The following is a 21920-nucleotide window of genomic DNA, read 5'->3' as shown; positions in this document are numbered from 1 at the left end:
ACGGGGAATCCCAGAGCAGGGCGGTCTTGATCAGGGGTCTCCAGTGCAGTGTCTGTGGGTGCCATGGTGCCCCCTGAGAACTTTCCTGGAGCCCACCAAGTGCTTTTTGGAAGTGTCATGATCTGTGCTGTGAGAGAGAGGCCTAGTGGGCCTGGGGAGCCTGTGAGGCCTGTGTCACAGCAGAAAGAGACAGCCTACAATCCCCAGAATGCTTGGCCTGTTTTCAGCCAATCAGTGTCCAAGTAGGCACTGAGGAGAATGTAGGGCTGCCAATCCTCAGGTTCAGGCGGAGGTTTTCCTGCCTGGGAGGTTCCCAACCTGCTGGCCCACATTGGGCCAGCGGGGGGAACCTCCCCCAACATCTCTAGTGCGATGATGTCACCTGGAAGTGACATCGTAAAAATGGTGGCGCCGATGTGGGGGTGCTCTGGGCGTTTTGAGGAAAACTATGGTTTCCCTGGTGCTCTAGCTATTTGGGAGGTAAAAACTCTATGGTGCATAGGTACCATAGAGTTTTTACCTCCCAAATGGCTAGAGCGTCCGGAGAAACCATAGAGTTTCCCCAGAAATGCCTAGAGCAGCCCTGCATGGGCGCCGCCATTTTGATGAGGTCACTTCCAGGTGACATCATCACGTCTTGCACGCACTCTGCATGTGAGAGAGAGTCCCCCGCTGTGGGAAGCTGGGGACTTGGCAACCCTAGGAGAATGACTTAAAACAGGTGTCGAGTTCCTGAGTTAAAATCATTTTGCAGACAGACAGTTTTCTTAACAGGTAAGCAAGGCGGCCAGCACTCAGGCTCATCTGATTGCAAGATCCCTCCTTCCCAGAGTCCTCCCTGGTAAAATTCCATGACACCATCCCTTTTCACTTACCTATTACAGGAAGTCACCTCTAAGAGGCGCTTCTCTAATCTTAGCTAGCCAGCTTGGGCATTAGGCTTCCCAAGCCTCCCGCTCTGGCAGGAGACTTCTGAGTTCGCAGCCTCATCTCCCGCTCTTCAAAACTCTGGAAGCGGGGGTGGGGGGTGGAGGGGGGGAGAACATACCTGTAGTCTTCATGTTGTAGAGCTCCCGAGCCGTTTGCAAAATGTCTGCCCCTTTAAGGCTGGGCAGGAAGCAGAAAGGGCTTCTGAGAATGGCCCCTCCCTTTCTTTTGCTTTCGTTTTCACAGGAAGTAGAGTTGTCTGGAGTAAGATCTGGTAAGTATGTGTGTGTGAGGGAGGGAGCAGGGGATTCCCTAGTTTGGAGGCCCTCCCCCCCTTTAGAAAGCGTGTGGGGGGGAAAATGTCTACTGGGCACTTTATTATTCCCTATGGAGAACGATTCCCATTGGGAATAATAGGAAATTAATCCGTGGGTATTGGGGGCTCTGGGGGGGGCTATTTTTTGAGGTAGAGGCACCAAATTTTTAGTATAGCATCTAGTGCCTCTCCCCAAAATACCCCCCCAAGTTTCAAAACGATTGGACCAGAGGGTCCAATTCTATGAGCCCCAAAAGATGGTGCCCCTATCCTTAATTATTTCCTATGGAAGAAAGGCATTTTAAAAGGTGTGCTGTCTCTTTAAATGTGATGGCCAGAACTCCCTTGGAGTTCAATTATGCTTGTCACATCCTTGTTCTTGGCTCCACCCCCAATGTCTCCTGGCTCCACCCCCAAAGTCTCCTGGCTCCACCCCCAAAGTCCCCAGATTTTTCTTTAATTGGACTTGGCAACGCTATTGGGCATACACACACTAAGCTGTGGCCAGCATATAGATACACACATATATATACACACATATATATATACAGCATATATATACTAGAAGTTAGTCTGAAGAAGACAGAAGTTCTCCACCAGCCTGCACCCCAGGAAGATTATCACCCTCCCTGCATCACTGTGGGTGAATCAGTTCTGAAGACAGTCCAGCAGTTCAGCTACCTGGGGTGCATCATCTCCTCAGATGCCAAGATCGACAAGGAGATTGACAACAGGCTGGCAAAAGCAAACCGTGCCTTTGGCCGACTGCACAAAAGAGTGTGGAGCAACAAGCATCTGAAAAAAGGCACAAAGATCAATGTTTACAAAGCGGTTGTGATGACAACCCTCATCTACAGCTCCGAATCGTGGGTTTTATACCGTCATCACCTGCGACTCCTTGAGCGCTTCCATCAGCGCTGCCTTCGCACCATCCTCAACATCCACTGGAGTGACTTTGTGACCAACACTGAAGTCCTCAAGAGGGCGGAAGTTACAAGCATCGAAGCACTGCTGTTGAAGACGCAGCTGCGCTGGGCAGGGCATATTTCTAGGATGGAAAACCACCGCCTTCCCAAGATTGCTCTGTATGGCGAACTTTCCACCGGCCATCGAAATAGAGGGGCACCAAAGAAGAGGTACAAGGACTCCCTGAAGAAATCCCTTGGCACCTGTCGCATCAACCATCACCAGTGGTCTGACCTAGCCTCAGATCGCAAAGCATGGAGGCACACCATCCACCAGGCTGTCTCTTCTTTTGAGAACGCACGCATAGCTGGTCTTGAGGACAAAAGGAGATTGAGGAAGAATCGCACTGCTACAGCACCAACCCCAAATCAGACTTTTCCCTGCAGCCACTGTGGCCGGATCTGCCTGTCCCGCATTGGTCTTGTCAGCCACCAGTGAGCCTGCAGCAGACGTGGACTACTGCACCCTTCTTAAATCTTCGTTCGCGAAGTCAAGCCGAGAGAGAGAGAGATACACACTGTGGCTAATAGCCACTGATGGACCCCTGCTCCATATTTTTATCTAACCCACGCTTGAAGCTGGCTATGCCTGTAGCCACCAACACCTCCTGTGGCAGTGAATTCCAAATGTTAATCACCATTTGGGTAAAGAAGTACCTCATTTTATCCATTCTAACCCAACTGCTCACCAATTTCATCGAATGCCCAAGAGTTCTCGTATTGTGAGAAAGGAAGAAAAGTACTTCTTTCTCTACCTTCTCCGTCCCATGCATAATCTTGTCAACCTTTATGACATCACCCGCACAGTCGACATTTCTCCAAACTAAAGAGCCCCAAGTGTTTTAACCTTTCTTCATAGGGAAAGTGTTCCAAACCTTCAGTCATTCTAGTTGCCCTTTTCTGGACTTTTTCCAATGCTATAATATCCTTTCTGAGGTGCGGTGACCAGAATTGCACACAGTATTCCAAATGAGACCGCACCATCGATTTATAAAGGGGCATTATGATACTGGCTGATTTGTTTTCATTGAACTCCAAAGGGAGTTCTGGCCATCACATTTAAAGGCACAGCACCCACAAACTGGAGAGTCAGTTTGGTGTAGTGGTTAAGTGTTCGGACTCTTATCTGGGAGAACCGGGTTTGATTCCCCGCTCCTCCACTTGCACCTGCTGGCATGGCCTTGGGTCAGCCATAGCTCTGGCAGAGGTTGTCCTTGAAAGGGCAGCTGCTGTGAGAGCCCTCTCAGCCCCACCCACTTCACAGGGTGTCTGGTGTAGAGGAGGAAGGGAAAGGAGATTGTGAGCCACTCTAAGACTCTTTGGAGTGGAGGGCGGGATATAAATCCAATATCATTATCTTCTTTTAAATGCGTTCCTTCCATAGGAAATAATGAAGGATAGGGGCACCTTGTTTTGGGGCTCATAGAATTGGACCCCCTGGTCCAATCATTTTGAAACTTGGGAGGGAGAGAGGCACTAGATGCTATGCTGAAAATTTGGCGCCTCTACCTGAAAACACAGCCCCCCCAGAGCCCCCGATACCTCCAGATCAATTTCCCATTATACCCTATGTCACAGGGGTGGCCAACGGTAGCTCTCCAGATGTTTTTTGCCTACAACTCCCATCAGCCCCAGCCTTTGACCATGCTGTCTGGGGCTGATGGGAGTTGTAGGCAAAAAACACATCTGGAGAGCTACCATTGGCCACCCCCGCCCTATGAGAATCGATCTCCACATAGGGAATAATGAAGTTCCCAGCAGACATTTCCCTTCCCGCCCACCCCATTTCTGGCGACTCTGAAGCGGGGGATTGGCCTCTCTACTCATGAGTTGCTGCCAACTTCTTCAAAGTAACCCAGACACCCCATCCCAAGAGGAAGCCTTTCAATCGGAGACTGAAGCATCCGGAGGTGCAAAAGCACATGGTCCTCTGGGGGTGGGGCTCCCCCCCCCCCCGCTAGCCAGCTGACTGGGGGTGGGAAGGAGCCTGGGAAAGTGGAAGAACTCCCGCTATGACCTGGGGATTGGGAAGCCTAGGCCAGTGCCTTAACGGAAAGAAGTACTAATAGAGGGCCAGTTTGGTGTAGTGGTTAAGTGCGCAGACTCCTATCCGGGAGAATCGGGTTTGATTCCCCACTCCTCCACTTGCACCTGCTGGAATGGCCTTGGGTCAGCCATAGCTCTGGCAGAGGTTGTCCTTGAAAGGACAGCTGCTGTGAGAGCCCTCTCCAGCCCCACCCACCTCACAGGGTGTCTGTTGTGGGGGAGGAAGGGAAAGAAGATTGTGAGCCGCTCTGAGACTCTTCGGAGTGGAGGGTGGGATATAAATCCAATATCATCATCTTCTTCTAGAGAAAGAAGTACTAGTAGAGAAAGAAGTCCTTTTCTCCCTTTCTCGTAATACCAGAACTCGTGGGCATTCAATGAAATTACTGAGCAGCCAAGTTAAAACGGATAAAAGGAATTCCTTCTTCAGACAAAGGGTGATTAACATGTGGAATTCACTGCCACAGGAGGTGGTGGCGGCTGCAAGCATAGCCAGTTTAAGAGGCAATTGGATAAAAATACGGAGCAGAGGTCCACCAGTGGCTATCATCCACAGTATATATATACGCGTTTGTATATGTATGTATGTATATGTGTGTGTGTGTATATTGGCCACTGTGTGACACAGAGTGTTGGACTGGATGGACCGTTGGCCTGATTCAACATGGCTTCTCCTATGTTCTTTATGTGACACAGAGTGTTGGATTGGATGGGCCACTGGCCTGATCCAACATGGCTTCTCTTATGTTCTTTTGTGACACAGAGTGTTGGACGGGATGGGCCATTGGCCGGATCCCACATGGCTTCCCTTATGTTCTTATGTGACACAGAGTGTTGGACTGGAGGGGCCACTGGCCTGATCCAACATGGCTTCTCTTATGTTCTTATGTGACACAGATTGTTGGAGTGGATGGGACATTGGCCTGATCCAACATGGCTTCTCTTATGTTCTTATGTGACACAGAGTGTTGGACTTGATGGGCCATTGGCCTGATCCAACATGGCTTCTCTTATGTTCTTATGTGACACAGAGTGTTGGACTTGATGGGCCTTTGGCCTGATCCAAGAGGGCTTCTCTTATGTTCTTATGTGACACAGAGTGTAGGACTGGAGGGGCCATTTGCCTGATCCAACATGGCTTCTCTTATGTTCTTATGTGACACAGAGTGTAGGACTGGAGGGGCCATTGGCCTGATCCAACAGGGCTTCTCTTATGTTCTTATGTGACACAGAGTGTAGGACTGGAGGGGCCATTGGCCTGATCCAACAGGGCTTCTCTTATGTTCTTATGTGACACAGAGTGTAGGACTGGAGGGGCCATTTGCCTGATCCAACATGGCTTCTCTTATGTTCTTATGTGACACAGAGTGTTGGACGGGATGGGCCATTGGCCTGATCCAACATGGCTTCTCTTATGTTCTTATGTGACATAGAGTGTTGGACTTGATGGGCCGTTGGCCTGATCCAACATGGCTTCTCTTATGTTCTTATTGGCCTGATCCAACATGGCTTCTCTTATGTTCTTATGTCTGCGGCAGAGATGCTCTGTATTTTTGGTGCTTGGAGGGGCACAGTATGTTCTTAATTCATTATTATAGGAGTATTAATTAATTAATCAGGGGCTCTCCTTCATGAACAGGCCGAGGCCTGGGGCCTAACAGACTAGGACAGTTCCATTTTGTCACGTTAGCGGCTTCAGGTTGATTTCCCTTCACCCACCTTGCTATAGTTTGACGCACCTGATCTGTTCACTTCCCCTTTATTGATTTCCTGCTTTAAAATAAACCACTTTGTTGTTCTTTGTTCCTCTGCCTGGTCGACATGCCTATTTTCTTGGGCCAAAAGAAGGGCTTGGGAGGGGACTCTGGGCCTTCCCAAGGGACCCTGATTCCAGAGTGGTGGCAGCGTGTGTGTGTGTGTGTGCTCCTGGTAGTTACGGTTGCCTTCTAGCAGCCCCTAGTGGGGCTGGGATGCTTCAGAGAGGTGGTTTGCTACGACCTGCCTTTGCCTCCTGCCCCATGGGGGATCAGAGCGGAGTTAAGGTGATTTAAGGTGATTCAATGAACAGATGAATCACCAAATTGATATTGGATCCCTTTCATTTCATTGGTGCCCCACCATTTGGACACAGAGTTCAGGATAGGGTGCAGATTTCTGAGCATGGAATTTGTTCTTCCGCCAGGTGGTTTTGTCCTTCTGGACGCGGAGACCTTTGAAGTGAAGGGCAACTGGGAGAGACCCACTCAAGCGGCCCCTCAAGGGCATGACTTCTGGTAGCAGCCAAGGCACAACGTCATGATGAGCACCGAACTGGGGGTGCCGAAATTCTTTGTCACCGGATTCAACCCGGCTGACATAGGGAAAGGTAAGGCCTCACTACATGGGACTGCATATATTTATATATTTATTTATTTGTAAATATAGAAATATAGAGCTGGAAGGGAACTCAAGGGTCATCTAGTCAACCACTTGCACAACACAGGAAATTCACTTGGGTTTTGGCCACTGTGTGACACAGAGTGTTGGACTGGATGGGCCATTGGTCTGACCCAACTTGGCTTCTCTTATGTTCTTATGTGACACAGAGTGTTGGACTGGAGGGGCCATTGGCCTGAACCATTATGGACCAGAACCAATGGGTTGATGAAATCAGAAGAGTTTCCGGCTCAACATTAGGAAGAACTTCCTGACTGTTAGAGCGATTCCTCAGTGGAACAGGCTTCCTCCTTGGGAGGTGGTGGGCTCTCCTTCCTTGGAGGTTTTTTCAACAGAGGTTAGATGGCCATCTGAGTCAATGAAGATCCTGTGAATTTAGGGGGAGGTACTTGTGAGTTTTCTGCATTGTATAGGGGTTGGACTAGATGACCCTGGAGGTCCCTTCCAACTCTATGATTCTATGAGTTGGACAAACACTTGTCAGGGATTCTCTAGGCTTATCTTCCATTGAGCTGGGGGTTGGACTAGATGGCCTCTGTCCCCTCCAAACTCTGCAATTCCATACAGTGACCCGAACCGTACACAGTCCTCCATCAAATCTGTCCTCCGTTTTATTTCCAGTCCTTTCCCTAATAACTCCTAAAAGAGTTTGCCTTTTTCACCGCTGCAGCATGCTGGGTCGACATTTTCCTGGAGCTAGCCACTATGACCCCAAGATCTTTCCCCCACATAGCAGCCATCTTTCTTCCATTTTATCCAGATTAAGCTTCAGTTTCTTCATGCCTGCCTGGTCTTCCATGGCCACTGGTCATAGAGCAAACTCTGGCAAAGGATTGGCTGTTCAGGGTCAGCTGTGTCTCAGGAGGATTCTGGACAGTGCAGACACCGTGGCCTGAATTGTTTCTCAGTGACCAGAAGCCTGTTACCTCAGTCATACCTGAGGTATGACTGAAAGGGCAGCTTCTGGGAGAGCCAGTTTGGTGTAGTGGTTAAGTGCGCGGACTCTTATCTGGGAGAACTGGGTTTGATTCCCCACTCCTCCACTTGCACCTGCTGGAATGGCCTTGGGTCAGCCATAGCTCTCGCAGAGTTGTCCTTGAAAGGGCAGCTTCTTTGACAGCTCTCTCAGCCTCATCTACCTCACAGAGTGTCTGTTCTGTGTGTGTGTGGGGAGGTGGGGGGGGAAGGTAAAGGAGATTGTGAGCTGCTCTGAAACTCTGATTCGGAGAGAAGGCGGGGTATAAATCATAGCCTTCTTCTTCTGATTCATAGTCATTCACCAGCTGTCTGGCTTTGGTTTTCTTCTCTGTGCACCTTCAGGGCGCTACGGCCGTCGCCTGAACGTCTGGGACTGGACCACCCGCTGCCTTCTCCAGTCGATCGATTTAGGGGAGGATTCTGTTCCTTTAGAAGTTCGGTTCCTGCACAACCCCGACGCTGCACACGGGATGGTAACCTGTGCACACCAGAGTTCCGTCTATCACTTCTACAAGACAGAGGTGAACATCAGCAACTGTTTATGCACGGTTGATAAAAAAGGCCAGCTGGGTTTTCTCGCCTGAAGGATCAATTGAGGAAGCCACGAGGGCCCTCAGCATGAAAGACCACAGCGAGGCTGTGGAGGAGAGAAGGTTTTGGAGGGTATCGATTAGGGCAGGGGTGGGGAACCTCCATCCCGAGGGCCGTATGTGGCCCTCGAGGTCACTTGGTGTGACCCTCGGAGATTGCTGGACCGAACCGAGCCATGGGGCAGCCTCCCTGGGGCCTGGCTGGCCAGCGAGGATCATGGGGCCCAGCCGCGCTGTGCAGCAGCCTCCCCAGGGCCAGGCAGGGATCACAGGGCCCAGATGTACTGTGCGGCAGCCTGCCTGGGGCCTGGCTGGCCGGCCAGAATTGCTGCAGGGCCTGGAAAAGTTACTGTCAAAGTTCAGTTTGCACTTGATGATCTCCAGAGGGTGTGGCCTAATATGTTAATATTAGGGGATGTGGTCTAATATGCTACTGAGCTCCTGCTGGGCTTTTTCTACAAAAAAGTCCTGGACTTAGGCATTTGCCTAGGGCGGCGAGTTGCGTGCGTGTGTGTGTGTGTGTTTGTGTGTGTGCGTGCGTGCGCCAGATTAGGCTCTCCCTCATATGACTTCAAATAGAAAAACAATTATTTGCATTAATTTTGCTGGCCTGAATCGTTCTCCCTCGGTGGAGCACTGTTTTTTAAGTTGATAATTTTTTATGGCCAGTGAATGATGTTATAAATATCTAGGCTTCCCAAGCCTCCCGCTCTGGCGGGGGACCCCAGGATTTCCACCCTCTTCCCCCGCTCCCCCAAAAAACGGAAGCGGGGGGGGGAAACGGCGCCGGGGTGCCCCCCTTTCCCCTCTCCTAAGACTTCACAGGGACAGTTGACCCTTACAGGGGCAGCAGCAGCCCGTGCCTGAATGGATGGGGCTATGGCAAAAGGGGGGCGGTGAGAAACCGCGCAGGAAAAGGCGCTCGCCTCACCAAGCCTCGCCTCTGTGGCGCGAGGCGCTCCCCGGCCCCATCTACTAAATCGCCGCTCTCTTCCGCCTCCCTCCGCCGGCGCCGCCTCCTCTCAGCGACTGGAGCGCGAGGAAGGGAAGGGGGGGGGGAGAGAGAGGAGAGCGTTCCCAACCTTGCCTGATGGTCATTTTGATGGTAAGAGAGATCCTGCTCCACAAGGATTGTTTGCTCTCCCTGCCGCCGCCGCGAGGCTCTTCTCCCTTCGAACTTTTGCGACCGGCGGGAAGCCGGTAAAAGGGCGCGCGAGGTTCTTTCGCCTCCGTCTCCCCGCGGCAACGAAGCTAGACGGCCAGCGGAGCGGCGAGGGTGAGGGGAGCCCCCTTTCTCGTGGTGGTGGCGGCGGGGGGGGAAGTGTCCCTTTAAATTCTGCTTATTACACCCTTGCTCCTGGCTCCGCCCCCAATGTCTCCTGGCTCCACCCCCAAAGTCTCCTGGCTCCACCCCCAAAGCCCCAGATATTTCTTTAATTGGACTTGGCAACCCTATAAATATCCAAATGGCCCTTTGCAGAAAGAAGGTTCCCCACCCCTGGATTAGGGTTACCAGCAGGCCCAGCGCTAGGGGTTCTGCCATCCCCGGCAGACCCCCACGCCGCTCCCCTACCACAAGCTCCTTTTTTTTGCATGCGCATACTGCACGCGCACAGCATCATGCAGGGCAGTGGGGGGGGGGAGAGAGTGACGGGCAGCGCACAAGATGAAGAAGACTTCCCCCCTGCACTGCTTGGCTGCTTTCAAGTCGGACGCTCTAACCATTTGGGAAGTTAAAAACCCCATGGTACTTTTGCACCATAGAGTTTTAACCTCCCAAATGGCTCGAGCATCCGGGAAAAGCATAGAATTTTCCTGGAGACGCCTAGAGCACCACCATGTTGATGAGGTCACTTCCGGGTGACGTCATTCATCTTGCGCGCGTCGCGAGCACGAAATGTCCCCCGCCAGGGGATGAAGAAGACTTGACAACCCTACGAACAGTGCAGCGGCCGAGCGGCACCTTCCGGCTGGGGATGGGGCAGGGGAGTAAGGTGGCATCTGATGGTGCCCCCAGGTGGGGTAGTGCCCTTGGCCTACCCCGCCTACTGCCACGCGCCAGCCCTGGTTGGCAGGACTGGCTCAAGGAGGGTGGATTTCTGACTGAAGAAATATCTGGAGACTTTGTGGGTGGAGCCAGGAGCAAGGCTGTGACAAGCATGATTGAATTCTGAAGGGGGTTCTGGCCGTCACATTGAAAGGGAGGGACCGCATGCCTTTTATATGCCTTCCCTCCATTTGGAAGTAATGAAGGATAGGGGCACCTTCTTTTAGAGTTCATAGAATTGGACCCCCTGGTCCAATCTTTTTGAAACTTGGGGAGTATTTTCAGGAGAGGTACCAGATGCTATGCCGAAAAGTTGGTGCCTCTACCTCAAAAAACAGCCCCCCCCAGAGCCCCAGATACCCATAGATCTATTCTCCATTATACCCTATGGGAATCAGTCTTCACAGAGTATAATGGAGTGCCCAGAAGACATTTCCCTCCCCACTCCCCACGCTGCTTTCTGGTGACCCTGAAGCGGAGGGAGGGCCTCCAAAGTGGGGGGTCCCCTGCCCCCACCTGGGGATTAGCAAAAACAAAAAGGGGAAAAGCCACGGAAAGTAGAAGACGAAGAGAAAACTGTGCTTGTACCATTCAAGCTGCACTGGTCACACTATTCCAAAAATTCATTCAATACACGGTACAACATGAAATCCAGCAAACAACTGATACTTCTTTATGCACATACATAGATAACTAGACAAAATGTACAAAACATGTACGCAGATACCAACCTGGAAGTCCACTGACTGACAGATACAAATGGCCATCTAGCCTCTGTTGAAAAACCTCCAAAGAAAGAGAGCCCACCACCTCCCGAGGAAGCCTGTTCCACTGAGGAACCGCTCTAACAGTCACAAAGTTCTTCCTAATGTTGAGCCGGAAACTCTTTTGATTTAATTTCAATCTGTTAGTTCCGGTCCTGCCACTTGAGGCCACAGAAAACAGTTCCACGCCCTCCTCTAGATGACAGCCTTTCAATTACTTGAAGAATGGTGATCCTATCACCTCTCAGCTGCCTCCTCTCCAAGCTAAACATGCCCAGGTAATAAGGCTGCACAGTACATCTTGGTTTTACAGAGTCGCTTGGAAAAATGATTAGGAACTTTGCGCTGCTGTGCTGAGCTGATTGTGGGTAGGATCAAGATGGGTCACTGGGCTAGTTTATCTGTAACAGTAGAAAGGGAGAGGAGGCGGCTGAGAGGTGATGTGATCACCATCTTCAAGTCCTTGACGGGCTGTCGTAGAGAGGATGGGGTGGAATTGTTTTCTGTGGCCCCGGAAGGCAGGACCAGAACCAACGGGTTGGAATTAAACCAAAAGAGTTTCCGGCTCAACATTAGGAAGAACTTCGTGACAGTTAGAACAATTCCTCAGTGGAACAGGCTTCCTCCTTGGGAGGTGGGGGGCTCTCCTTCCTTGGAGGTTTTTCAACAGAGGCTAAATGGCCATCTGACAGCAATGAAGTTCCTGTGAATTTAGGGGGAGGTGTTTGTGGGTTTCCTGCATTGTGCAGGGGGTTGGACTAGATGACCCTGGAGGTCCCTTCCAACTCTATGATTCTATGAAAGTCCCAGAGACCAGTAGCACCTTCAAGACGAACAAAATTTGTGGCAGGGTGTTACGCAGCAGGGGACCAGGAAGGGCCTTCTTCTGGCTGGCACCAGTAAAATCCCAATGCATTGATTATTGCTTGTCCCATTTTGTCCTTTGTACTGACTCCCTCTGTGTAACTTGCCTTGTGTCCCTGTGAGAAAGGCGGACCATTAAAAACATGAATAAATAGATGATGTGCATTTCTTCCGCAGGATGGAAGCTGGACGGCAGACAAAGTGATCCAGATTCCGAACAAGAAAGTGTCAGGATGGCTATTACCTGAAATGCCAGGTTGGTCAAAAGGACGCAGTTTGGGACTGTTCTGTATACTTTCCTCCATCCCTGTTCTTTGCAAACTGCAGTTGGTTTTAGCCGGTCCTTTTGGTTAGCTCCGTGGAGGATACAGACAACTGCGCCCCCCACTGGAAGAGCAGAGACTTGGTCTCTTTGCAGTGCACACCAGGAGGGAGTGGTTGGTTGCATCCGCAGCAGCACCGTTTTGATCTCCCAACTCAAGTGCTGCTTTTTGGACTCTCCCTGTGATGTTCTCCTCCAGTTGTCCACTTTCCAGATTTACACCCCACCTTTCTCTCCAAATCAGAGTCTCAGAGCGGCTCACAATCTCCTTTCCCTTCCTCCCCCACAACAGACACCCTGTGAGGTGGGTGGGGCTGAGAGAGCTCTCACAGCAACTGCCCTTTCAAGGACAACCTCTGCCAGAGGTCTGGCTGACCCAAGGCCATTCCAGCAGGTGCAAGTGGAGGAGTGGGGAATCAAACCCGTTTCTCCCAGAAAAGAGTCCGCACACTTAACCCACTACACCATACTGGCTCAAGGACAACTCATATGAGAGCAATGGCTGACCCAAGGCCGTTCCAGCAGGTTCAAGTGGAGGAGTGGGGAATCAAACCCGGTTCTCCCAGCTAAGAGTCTGCGCACTTAACCACGACACCAAACTGGCTCTCTACATGTGCACGTTTCATGGATGTGAAGCGTGCCTTTTGAACCTCCTGCCCACGTTGGTACAATTTCCCTATTTTCGTCCCTTTTGGGCCACCGTCTCCCCCACCATGGCACCTGTGAGCTTTTGACTGGCTTTTGAAGATAATTGATAGTTGTGATAGTGCTATAGCAGGGGTCTCCAACCCCCAGTCCGTGGACCAGCCCCAGGCCGTGAGTTGTATAATCATTTTATTATATATTACAATGTAGTAATAATAATAATAAGTCATTGGATTTATATCCTGCCCTCCACTTCAAATTTCAGAGTCTCAGAGCGGCTCACAATCTCCTTTCCCTCCCCGCCAACAGACCCTCCCGTGAGGTGGGTGAAGAAGAAGAAGAAGATGAAGATGATATTGGATTTATATCCCGCCCTCCACTCCGAAGAGTCTCAGAGCGGCTCACAATCTCCTTTACCTTCCTCCCCCACAACAGACACCCTGTGAGGTGGGTGGGGCTGGAGAGGGCTCTCACAGCAGCTGCCCTTTCAAGGACATCTCTTGCGATAGCTCTGGCTGAACCAAGGCCATTCCAGCAGCTGCAAATGGAGGAGTGGGGAATGAAACCCGGTTCTCCCAGATAAGAGAGCTCTGGCTGACCCAAGGCCATCCCAGCAGCTGCAAGTGGAGGAGTGGGGAATGAAACCCGGTTCTCACAGATAAGAGAGCTCTGGCTGACCCAAGGCCATTCCAGCAGCTGCAAATGGAGGAGTGGGGAATGAAACCCGGTTCTCCCAGATAAGAGAGCTCTGGCTGAACCAAGGCCATCCCAGCAGCTGCAAATGGAGGAGTGGGGAATGAAACCCGGTTCTCACAGATAAGAGAGCTCTGGCTGAACCAAGGCCATTCCAGCAGCTGCAAATGGAGGAGTGGGGAATGAAACCCGGTTCTCCCAGATAAGAGAGCTCTGGCTGACCCAAGGCCATTCCAGCAGCTGCAAGTGGAGGAGTGGGGAATGAAACCCGGTTCTCCCAGATAAGAGAGCTCTGGCTGAACCAAGGCCATCCCAGCAGCTGCAAATGGAGGAGTGGGGAATGAAACCCGGTTCTCCCAGATAAGAGAGCTCTGGCTGACCCAAGGCCATTCCAGCAGCTGCAAGTGGAGGAGTGGGGAATGAAACCCGGTTCTCACAGATATAAAGTGCCCAGTTGTATCATCCTGAAACCATTGACCACCACCACCACCCCGGTCCTTGGAGAAATTGTCTCCCACAAAACCAGACCCTGGGGCCAAAAAGGTTGGGGACCTCTTTGCTATAGCATTATAATGTATGTAAGTTCTGCTCACTGTACCCCATCCCCTCATCTGAAGAAGTGGGCATGTATACGAAAGCTTACATTCTGAATAAAACTCTGTTGTTCTTAAAGGTGCTACTCGACTCCAACTTGACTGTAGCTCACAAGGTAGAATTTTTGCTCACAAGACTCCCTGACTTAGTGGGAGTATTGCCCCCGACTGATCCTTAGAGGGCAGCCCCCCATCTTTCACTGAGCCAGGGTGCTCAGAGACACAGAATCAGTGCAGCTGTTTCTTGGTCATGTATTTAAGTAGGAAAGATTCAAGCATTTAAATATCAGAGCACTCGTTTTCAAAAAGAAACTCAGCCAAGTGCTCTCCTTCAGCCAATTGACTACAAAACCCATCATGAGGTGGGGGTTCGATACCTGCCCTTGAAAAAGCTGCTAGCGGTTAGAATTAAGGAAGAGACATAAATATCCCCACCTTCCTCTCTTCCTCCAGCCTTCTGCGGTGGCTTGGTCATTTCCTTGGACGATCGGTTCATGTACGTCAGCAACTACATCCACGGCGACATCCGTCAATATGACATCAGGAACCCTTTCTGCCCCAGGCTGGTCAGCCAGGTAAGCGTCTTCCTTCAAGGGTCCTTCTCTCTCGGGTGGGAGAGGCAGCCAGGCAGATGGAGTTGTGCGTCTGAATTAAAATCCTCTGGGGCAGGGGTGGCCAAACTGTGGCTCGGAAGCCACATGTGGCTCTTTCACACATATTGTGTGACTCTTGAAGCCCCCACCCCACCCCATCGGCTGGCTTGGAGAAGGCATTTCTCACTTTGAATCACTTCTCCAACCGAGGCAGCTGGCATTTTGGGGAATGCATTTAAAGTTGCTTTATTTCCACCTCTCTCTCCCACGAGTATTTGCCTTCCTTCCTTCCTTCCTTCCTTCCTTCCTTCCTTCCTTCCTTCCTTCCTTCCTTCCTTCCTTCCTTCCTTCCTTCCTTCCTGTCTTGTGGCTCTCAAACATCTGAGATTTGTCCTATGTGGCTCTTCCTACAAACATAGACAGCTTCAAGAGGGGACTGGATAAGCATATGGAGCAAAGGTCCATCAGTGGCCCTTAGCCACAGCGTATTGTTGGAACTCTCAGTCCGGCGCAGTGATGCTCTGTATTCTTGGTGCTTGGGTGGAGGGCAAAGTGGAAGGGATTCTACCCCACTGGTAGACCTCCTGATGGTTTTTTTGGTCACTTTGTGACAGTGTTGGACTGGATGGGCCATTGGTCTGATTCAAAATGGCTTCTCTTATGTTCTTATGTGACACAGAGTGTTGTGCTGGATGGGCCACTGGTCTGATCCAGCATGGCTTCTCTTATGTTCTTATGTGACACAGAGTGTTGGACTGGATGGACCACTGGCCTGATCCAACATTGCTTCTCTTATGTTCTTATGTGACACAGAGTGTTGGACTGGATGGGCCACTGGCCTGATCCAACATGGCTTCTCTTATGTTCTTCTGTGACACAGAGTGTTGGACTGGATGGGCCACTGGCCTGATCCAACATGGCTTCTCTTATGTTCTTCTGTGACACAGAATGTTGGAATGGATGGGCCATTGGCCTGATCCAACAGGGCTCCTCTTATGTTCTTATGTGACACAGAGTGTTCGACTGGATGGGCCATTGGCCTGATCCAACATGGCTTCTCTTATGTTCTTCTGTGACACAGAATGTTGGAATGGATGGGCTATTGGCCTGATCCAACAGGGCTCCTCTTATGTTCTTATGAGACACAGAATGTTGGAATGGATGGGCTATTGGCCTGATCCAACATGGCTTCTCTTATGTTCTTCTGTGACACAGAATGTTGGACTGGATGGGCCATTGGCCTGATCCAGCATGGCTTCTCTTATGTTCTTATGAGACACAGAATGTTGGAATGGATGGGCTATTGGCCTGATCCAACAGGGCTCCTCTTATGTTCTTCTGTGACACAGAGTGTTGGACTGGATGGGCCACTGGCCTGATCCAACAGGGCTTCTCTTATGTTATGTACGTTAAGCAAGTTTGGCCACCCTGCCCTGGGATAAAGTAACATCAAGAAGGGGAGACCCAGGGCTCAGTCGCAGAGCATCCACCTGGCATGTAGAAGGTCCGGTCCCTGGCAGTTCCAGCTAAAGGACCAGGCAGGTGGGGATGGGAAAGACCTCCGCCTGAGACCCTGGAGAGCTGCTGCCCTTCTGAGTAGACAAGACTGACTTTGACAGACGGATGGTTGTGATTCACTGTGTCAAGCTCAATGAACTAAACTGTGATCGCAAAAGACTAAGAAGGTACAATGGCATTTATTAGTAAGTAACAGCCAAAGCAGTCCTCTTGAATAATCTCTCCAGTGTGTGATAGAGTTACAATAATTAAAGTCCTAACAAAGTTTTCGGCAACATAGAGACAACGCATCCATATGAGGAACCCACTAAATAGGCTCACATATTCTGGATATAAGCTGTGTTTCGGGTTAAAGGTTTTGGAGAAGGAGGAGGAAATTGGATTTATATCCCACGCTTTACTCTGAATCTCAGAGCGGCTCACAATCTCCAGTTTGGTGTAGTGGTTAAGTGTGGAGACTCTTATCTGGGAGAACCGGGTTTGATTCCCCACTCCTCCACTTGCACCTGCTGGAATGGCCTTGGGTCAGCCATAGTTCTGGCAGAGGTTGTCCTTGAAAGTGCAGCTGCTGTGAGAGCCCTCTCCAGCCCCACCCACCTCACAGGGTGTCTGTTGTGGGGGAGGAAGGGAAAGGAGATTGTGAGCCGCTCTGAGACTCTGAAATTCAGAGTGGTGGGTGGAGTATAAATCCAATATCTTCTTCTTCTTCTCCTTTTACCTTCCTCCCCTGCAACAGACACCCTGTGAGGTAGGTGGATCTGAGAGAGCTCTGACAGAAGCTGCCCTTTCAAGGACAACTCCTGCGAGGGTTATAGCTGACCCAGCAGCCACACACTTAATAGTGAATCAGCCACTAGATGGAGCAAAGCACATATGGAAAAGAGAAAACCCTGAAGGAACAGGGACACATCAGTGGGAAAAAAAAAGAGAATGCAGAAAATATGAGAATGCAGAAGATTTCAGTCCTTTAACCACCTTCTTACTGCTTGAATCAAAGTGCCGGGATAACCATTGTTTTAAAACTTAATTTTTTTATTAATATAAAACTTCAGCAACAACACAATACAATACAACACAGTTACAAAGTCTTTTTTGCTTCTTTGGATCTACAGGTAATCTTATAGGATCAGTACAAAACAAAGTCTAAATATTTTGTAGCCATAAGGCATTCTTTTGAAGCATTGCCATTTTCATAATTAAAAAACACAAACCATCTTTCAACAAAATTGTCCACTAATTTGGGATTATAACTGAATAAGTAGTTATTTTATCTTGTATAACCATGTCCCACATTTTATTAAACCAAGTAGTCACAGTTGGGACTTTAACTAATTTACAGCTTTTTGCTTTTACTATTTTCCCTGCTAAGAGTAATAATGAAATTAATTCAGCTTTCAATGGCGTAAAGTTTTGTTGGGGCCAGAAATTCAATAATATAGATTCTGGAGTGCGGGGAACAGAACAATTTACAATGTGTTCAATTTTATCTATTACAGAGGACCAGTGCTGAGATACTATTAATATGCTGTTCTGCATCGGATTATCACATTTTACAAACAGCCCCCCTCACCCACTGGTTCTTCCATCAGACTGATCTTTTCTCTTTTGGGGTGGTGGGGGGGATCTTTGTGTGCACACAGGTGTTTGTGGGCGGCAGCATCCAAAAAGACGGGGTGGTCACGGTCCTTGAAGATCCGGAGCTGAGCTGCCAACCTGATCCTTTCATGATCCAAGTGAGTAAATCGCAAACGGAGGGGGAGAGTGGAGGCTGGGTGCAGCGTTCCCTCTAAGCTGCAGAGTCCTGTGAGCAAAAATTCTCCTTTGTGAGCTCCTGGGATCAAAGTTGCGAGCGACTGCGTCAATCCGTGTGCTCTGGGGTCATCCTTCCTGAGGGAAGACCAAAATGTGTGAGCTGGAGGGTAAGAAGCTGTGAGCTGGCTCATGGCTAACTCAGCTTAGAGGGAAACACTGGCTGGGTGGTAAGGTTACCGACTCTGGTTTGGGAAATTCCTGGAGATTTGGGGGTGAAGACTGAGGGGAGTGGGGTGTGGGGAGGGGAGGGACCTCAGCACGATAAGCAGCCGTCTCCAAGAGAACTGGTCTCTGTAGAGATCTTTGGGAAGACTCCAGGCACCACCTGGAGGCTGGCAACTCGAGATTGGGCAGGCAATACTCCCCCACCCCACCCCATCGTCATTCTTAACATGCCAGGCCTCAGCTGCCTCAAATGAAGAAGAGGATGGCTTGTCGATAACATACTAACTTTCATACATAACATCCAGAATCGTGGGGCTGCCACCAAAAAGGCCCCGTCTCCTTGACCCACCACTAGAGCTACTTTTGTCGCTGGGACAGTCAAGATGGCCTCTCTCTGTGATCTTAGATCCTGGGCAAGAACTCTCGCCTCAGAAGTCGCATCTCCTCTTTTTGGTTTTGCCCTTAAGTCAAAGCTGATCTTTGGCGACCGCAGAGGGTTTTGAAGACAAGAGACATTCAGAGGCAGTTTCCCATTGTCTGTCTCTGCGCCATGAGCTTGGCATTCCTTAGAGGCCTCCCATCCAAGTACCAGCCAAAACTGACCCAGTTTAGCTTCCAAGACCTGATAAGATTGGGCCAGTCTAGGCTATCCAGATCAGGGCTTCCTCCTTGATGGGCTGTTTGTATCCTAAACCGGCTTGGGCCCCAGAATCCGCACTGTTTCCCCGAGAAGCCCCTCCCAACTCAGTTGCTGGTGTTGGCTGCATCACCCGAACGTCACAGTACCAGCAATTTCAACAGGCCTCCTTCGGAGTACTATGTACAGTTCCTTTCCCTAGGAAGAAAGGTTAAAACGCTTGGGGCTCTTTAGCTTGGAGAAACGTCGACTGCGGAGTGACATGATAGAGGTTTACGAGATAATGCATGGGATGGAGAAAGTAGAGAAAGAAGTCCTCTTCTCCCTTTCTCACAATACAAGAACTCGTGGGCATTCAATGAAATTGCTGAGCAGACAGGTTAAAACGGATAAAAGGAAGTCCTCCTTCACCCAAAGGGGGATTAACATGTGGAATTCACTGCCACAGGAGGTGGTGGCGGCCACAAGCATAGCCAGCTTCAAGAGGGGACTGAATCAACATATGGAGCAGAGATCCATATGCGGCTCTTAGCCACAGTATATTATTGGAACTGTCTGGGGCAGTTATGCTCTGTATTCTTGGTGCTTGCGTGGAGGCAGTGGGAGGGCTTCTAGACCCACTTGTGAGCCTCCTGATGGCACTTGGGGGTTTTTTTTTACCACTGTGTGACACAGAGTGTTGGACTGCATGGGCCATTGGCTTGATCCAACGTGGCTTCTCTTATGTTCTTTTGTGGCCCAGGGGCTGAATCAGGCCCCCGGAGGGCTCCTATGAGGCCCTTGAGCAACTGGCTGTCATCTGCTTCCTACTCCCTTTCTCTTGCTCCCTTCAGAAACGTTCAGGAGCTGTACTCCTATAACCCCCTGTTGAATTCAAGGCCTGGAGCTGAGGCCCATCAGTGGCTCTTAGCCACAGTGTATTGTTGGAACTCTGTCTGGGGCAGGGATGCTCTGTATTCTTGGTGCTTGGGAGGGGCAACAGGGTGAGGGCTTCTAGCCCCACTGGTGGACCTCCTGATGGAACTTGGTTTTTATGGCCACTGTGTGACACAGAGTGTTGGACTGGATGGGCCATGGCCTGATCCAACAGGGCTTCTCTTATGTTCTTCTGTGACACAGAGTGTTGGACTGGAGGGGCCACTGGCCTGATCCAACATGGCTTCTCTTATGTTCTTATGAGACACAGAGTATTGGACTGGATGGGCCATGGCCTGATCCAACATGGCTTCTCTTATGTTCTTCTGTGACACAGAGTGTTGGACTGGATGGGCCATGGCCTGATCCAACAGGGCTTCTCTTAAGTTCTTGTGTGACACAGAGTGTTGGACTGGATGGGCCATTGGCCCGATTCAACATGGCTTCTCTTATATTCTTACGTGACTTAGAGTGTTGGACTGGATGGGCCATTGGCCTGATCCAACAGGGCTTCTCTTATGTTCTTAGGCCCTAAGAGCTGAACTCGTGCCACACTGCCTTTCCAACTTTTTGCCATCTGCATCTGTTCACACTCCCTCCTGTCTCCCATGCCTTTTAGGCAAGAAAAGTCTACGGGGGACCCTACATGCTTCAGCTCAGCTTGGACGGCAAGAGGCTTTACTGCACCAACAGTCTGTACACTCCTTGGGATAAGGGGTATTACCCCGATTTGGTTAGGTACGAAACCTTTCCCCGGTTTGGCATAGTGGTTAAGTGTGTGGACTGTTATCTGGGAGAACCAGGTTCGATTCCCCACTCCTCCATTTGCAGCTGCTGGAATGGCCTTGGGTCAGCCATAGTGGTTAAGTGCATGGACTCTTATCTGGGAGAACCGGGTTTGGTTCCCCACTCCTCCACTTGCAGCTGCTGGAATGGCCTTGGGTCAGCCATATCTTTTGCAGGAGTTGTCCTTGAAAGGGCAGCTTCTGTCAGAGCCCTCTCAGCCCCACCTATCTCACAGGGTGTCTGTTGTGGGGGGAGAAGATATAAGAGATTGTGAGCCGCTCTGAGTATCTGATTCCGAGAGAAGAGCAGGGTATAAATCTGCAGTCATCTTCTCTTCTTGTGGCCAGCCCTCTCCCCTCTTCATTCACCGCTTGTTCACCCGGTCTCTGTTTCTTTCCTTCTTCAGGGAAGGCTCCGTCATGCTCCAGATTGACGTGGACACGGAACATGGAGGTCTGTGCGTGAACGAAGACTTCCTGGTCGATTTCGGGAAGGATCCCTGCGGGCCTGCCCGGGCTCATGAGATGCATTACCCCGGGGGAGACTGCACCTCGGATATCTGGGAGTAGTTGGGGAGTATGTGGGCCTAGTCCAACGCTAGCTTTGGGAGAGTGCTCCGGAGAAGGCATGTGCTCAGCGGCTTGGGGGTTCTTCTCGACTCATCGGTTTGTTGTTTAAAATGTACATTTGTGCTGACTTGTGACCGGGGTTTTTTTATTGAGCAGGAATGCAGTTCTGGCTGGCTTGGCATCAGGGGGTGTGGCTTAATATGCAGATGAGTTCCTGCTGGGCTAAGCCTGTGTGAAACAGTGGTGATGTCAGGGGGTGTGGCCTAATATGCAGATGAGTTCCTGCTGGGCTAAGCTTGCGTGAAACAATGGTGCTGTCAGGGGGTGTGGCCTAATACGCAGATGAGTTCCTGCTGGGCTTTTTCTACAAAAAAAGGCCTGCTTGTGACATACAAACTTTATAGGGTTTGCCAACTGTGGGCTGTGAAATTCCTGGAGATTTGGGGGTGGAGCCTAGGGAGTGCGGGGATTGGAGAGGGGAGGAGGCTCAGCAGAGCTGTGACGTCGCTCTAGGACTTCTATTCCTCCTAGACTTCATGGTATACCATAGAGTCTGTCCACTCATGCTGCTGTTTCCTCCAGGGGAACTGATCTCCGTAGCGTGGAGAGAATTTGCAATTCTGGGAGACCTCTGGGCCCCACTTGAAGGGTGTCCATCAACAAAAGCAATAAAGCTCATGACCAAATTACTAAGGTGCAATAAAGATATTTCATTCAGAATTACGAAAATCTGTGATGT

The 21920-nt window shown here is 50.4% G+C and overlaps 1 pseudogene; it reads left to right on the top strand.

Moving 5' to 3' along the window:
- The window catches only part of LOC132588803 (methanethiol oxidase-like), a 32734-nt pseudogene extending 11506 nt beyond the window's left edge, over positions 1–21228 (top strand).
- The last annotated feature ends 692 nt before the right edge of the window (positions 21229–21920 follow it).

The sequence above is a fragment of the Heteronotia binoei genome, chromosome 1 (genome assembly GCF_032191835.1).
Source record: "Heteronotia binoei isolate CCM8104 ecotype False Entrance Well chromosome 1, APGP_CSIRO_Hbin_v1, whole genome shotgun sequence".
NCBI classification, from domain to species: Eukaryota; Metazoa; Chordata; class Lepidosauria; order Squamata; family Gekkonidae; genus Heteronotia; species Heteronotia binoei.
This window is presented reverse-complemented; position numbering and strand designations above follow the sequence as displayed.